Below are 4,273 nucleotides of genomic sequence, written 5' to 3' on the forward strand. Positions count from 1 at the left end.
GGAGATCCTTCTCTTAAGGCCTGAGCACTGTTCCCAGCTCCTTTGTTAGGCGACAATAGATGACTTGTCTGTGTTTTCCTCTTACCACTTGTATCCTAGGCAATTTGAGGCTGAGTTCTCCTTAAACCATTTTAAAATTATTTGATGAGATCTCTTAAATAAAGACAGGAAGAATTGTCTTCTAAAATCTGCAGTTGGTTAGTACCAACTGCAGATTTCAGAGACATAGCCATGAAGAGCCCTGAACGTAGATAACTGCTGATCTGGATGTCAGAGACATGGAGGCTAATTTTGATTCCGCAACTTTGGACAAGATATTTGCAACTTGGCCTTGTTCCCGTCTAGTATACAAAGATACGAGGAAGAAGAAGCTTTGACTTACTGGTCATTTGCTGTGGCAGCCCATGTTCAGAGAGAAGAGCTGCTTGCTATCTTCCCCATTGTCCAAACTAGGCAGAAGCATCCAGCTCTGCAGTTTCCATGACGGAGGCTGGAGATTCCAGTGCAGCCATGAGAAGCATCTCGCTTTGTAAGAATGCAGCCTAAAGAGAGGACTACAAATCTGCTTGTCAGCAAAAGCAAGCTAAGTTATGTTCATTTTTCTTCCTCAAGCTTCAGTATTCTGATTTTCTGCTTAGGCTTGAGCTTCTTTAATACTGCAATGGAATTTTAAAAGTAGGCATTTCTGAAACAGTTCTTACATTTGTTAAGAAATGATGAATACACAAAGCACTTCTGGCTTTAAAAACATTAGATGTTTTTAAGTGGCAGTACATATTGTTAGACAGAATGGAAGAGAAGATCTAAAATGTTTATTCCTTGACCTGTAAACAAGAAAAATAGTATTTATTTTATTCTCACAAATTCATGCAATTTAAGAACTTCTTTGTCATCATATTAGATAGCACACAAAAAGGCTTTGGAGAAGACATATTTGTATTCAACCAGATAAGGAACAAAAATCACAATAATTTGATTTAAGTTTGAATTTCAGACATATAAACATTTATGCTTAAGTGCAAGTAAGCACAACTTGAAATATTACGTGCACATTAAAATAATCATATTTTTAAGTGGAATTGTACATAATTTGGGTAAAAATTCATATTTTCAGAATTGTTTCATCTATGGCTTGCTTTTAGTTCCTAATGTGTATCCACTTCATTTTCAGAGATCTGACCACTGAAAACTTCTTTCCAAACATTAGTAACAGTATCTGAGTGCTATGATACAAGATCTCTATCTTCTGAAGAATAAGGTTTGTCAATACATTTCTCTCTTCTGTTGTTGAGTCAGTTAGGACATTAAAAGTGTGTAACATTTTTAATGTGATCTTTTCCGGTGCTTCTGTCACAAATACATTGATGGTGTGTCCCAGGGGCTGGAAGCAAGGGCGAAGGGACAGAGACGTCAAAGAGCAGAAAACATGGGGGGAAAAGAGGGCAAGAGTCAGAAGATAACTGACCATCGTTAAAAGAGTTGCAACATTATATAAAAATAACACTGGATCATTGGAAAAGTCATGATGTGTTTTTCTAATCAAAAATGCATCATGACTTTTCCGATGACCCAATAAATACATAGATATACCATTAAAGAGAGTGTATTACTGCGTTGGACATTTTAATTATTTGGCTTTCCAAGTTACATTAATCTATAAATAATAAGGAATTATTGTTTTATATGTGTTTCTTATACCCAGATAAACCATATTGAGGAGCATTATGACTGCTCATGGATCTATCTGGTTCTAGAGGAAAAGGACGACTAATCATGTCCCCAGAGAGAAGAGCTCCTACTTGGGCTGCAGATGCTTCCTTGCAGGGTAAATACCATCTGAACATGGTGGAGCCCCTGTGGCCATGTCTATTCCCTGGTAAGTTCCCCTCCATGCCCACTCACTATTCTCAGGAGCTACTTGGGCACAGGAGAATGAAAATTCTAAGATGTTAATGCCATTCGCTTCCAGCTTTCTTAGATGTAGAGCATCTCTTAATCTTTTGTCGCCCTTGAAAACTGACCTGGCCATCTGTGGGAGGTGAAAGCAGGAGGAAGCAGTTATGCCTTGTTGCCCCTTGGATTTTTGTACACCTGCCTGAGAGTTTTCCAAAACTACTCGATGGTGGCAACCCACACTGAACTTGTACTTTTGTATAGTGCTTCCACTCCAGTGATATACATTTAGTTACATTAAGACAGGGTCTGGCCAAGTCATGAGCCACCTTCGTCAGCCTCCCAGGTGAGACTGGGTACTGGTGACCACACTTGGCTCCTTTTCTACACAGGATCCGGATATGTTGCTCAGCCTTGATTTTGTCATCCTCTTTCTTACTCACCCAGGCTACTAGATTTCCAGGTACATGCCACCGGGCCCAACCTTGTTATATTTATATTTTTACAGAAATTCAAATGGTGGGCCTTACATATTATTTCTAAGGACGTCATCAATTTGAAATTGAATAAATTAAATGTTTGGCCAAGCCTGCTTCATAGGCTATTACTCACCCCAAATCCTCCTAGATTAATAAAAATACATTGGGACAAATAATTAAGATAGATATTACTTATGCCTCTTGGTAGGCCACAATGAACATTAGTAAAATCTAATTAGTAAAGTAGAGAATTCTCATAGAAAAGTCCCCATTTTGCTGTATGGAACACGGAATTGCCCAAGCAATTTCCTATAAAAAGTAGCACCTCTTTGCATGCTATGAAGCATACCTTTTGGCATAGCTTGTCAAAGTGACTCCAGAAATGAAAGGAATGAACATTTCAGATGAAACAGTGCAGCAAAGAAGGGCCAAGATCAAACTGAGCAGATAAGAGACCCAGCTATCTCATTTATTAACCCGACCCGATGTCCTATTCCATGTCTGTTCAGAAATAGCCAACAGGAAAAAGTGGTATCCTTAACATTACTGCCAAAAAAATGTAAAGACAACATTAGCAATAAAAGTTCAACTTAAACATATTCTGTGGCTGACTCCCTATTGAATAAGGCAAAAGGCTACTAGAATGTTCCCATGGAACCTAACTCTTAGCTCAGTCCGTAGTATTGATTTTATCATTTCCTATACCCAAACTGCTATGACCTAAATTATTATTCATATCTTTATAGCCAGTAAAAGATGTATCAGAGGTTGTCGAGTTGACTAGTCATATAGAATAGTCCAAATTGACCTCTATCTTAGGGTTATTCATCATGTTTTGACTTCTTCAGAGCATAAAATTATAAAGTTGTAAAAATGCAACCCTAAATCAATGTAATGGTGCATCAGTGTTAAGAAGTTGAAGTCTTCTGGCCATGAAGACGCATTTGTTGACCACTTTCTGTTCTGAAAAGCTACACTCTGTGCACCACGCACCTAGCCACACTAGAGAGGTTGCCAAACACATGCAGATATTTTTGGTCCTGCATTACAGCTGAAGACCTGACCACACAACGACTTGATATTCTGGGAGACTGAATTTTCTTTCTCTCTTTTTCAAAGCTACCTCGCTTAGTGAAATTGGACAATTTATCACACAGTGGCCTGCAGCAAATTTAGTATATGCAAGTGATTAGTTTGTCTCTTCCCCAAGCAGCTTTTGATACAGTTGGGTAAGAGTGGCAGCAGAAAGGGAAGGTCACTTGTAACACAAATTCTCTGGGGAGCTGCTAATGGGCTCTTGACCCTTCCTCACTTTAGGTCAATGTGTCATATTTGATTCTGGTTTCTCGAGATGTAATGTCCAAGTGGTGATGTTTCAAAATCTGCATGAGGTGGCTTGTTCTATCAAATTTTAAGCCTTGTAATATTCGTACCGGGGATGGCGGGTGCCAGTTGATTGGATCGGAGATCCTTTTGCCATTTCTAACTAGTCCCAAGCTAAGGAGCTATTCACATTGGTTAAGTTATGAGCCAACATTAAATTATACCTTGGCCCTCATGCATAACAGTCTTCTTTCCCTTCCCCTTAATTTGTTCTCATAAGGCACAGAAAACCTAGGTAACATTTCTGATAAGCTGTGCCACTTGGGTCTATTAGCTAAAGTAAATTTAATCGCTTTTTGTCAGACTCAAAACCTGCAGGACCAGCAGTTAGCGTAATGGCTATGTCGCTGGACTCCCACGTAGTCGACCGCAGTTTGCATCCCGGACCTGGTGGCTTAAAATTCACGCCGGGCGCGTGTGTGTGCATGCCCAAGAACCTGAGAGGAGAATGGAGGAGAAGGCATTGTGGCGTGACCATCCCCCCTGGGGGGTGATTTCTCGCTTTCTGTCTCTCTCTG

This window comes from Tupaia chinensis, unplaced genomic scaffold, assembly GCF_000334495.1.
Source record: "Tupaia chinensis unplaced genomic scaffold, TupChi_1.0 Scaffold148049_1, whole genome shotgun sequence".
Lineage (NCBI taxonomy): Eukaryota > Metazoa > Chordata > Mammalia > Scandentia > Tupaiidae > Tupaia > Tupaia belangeri.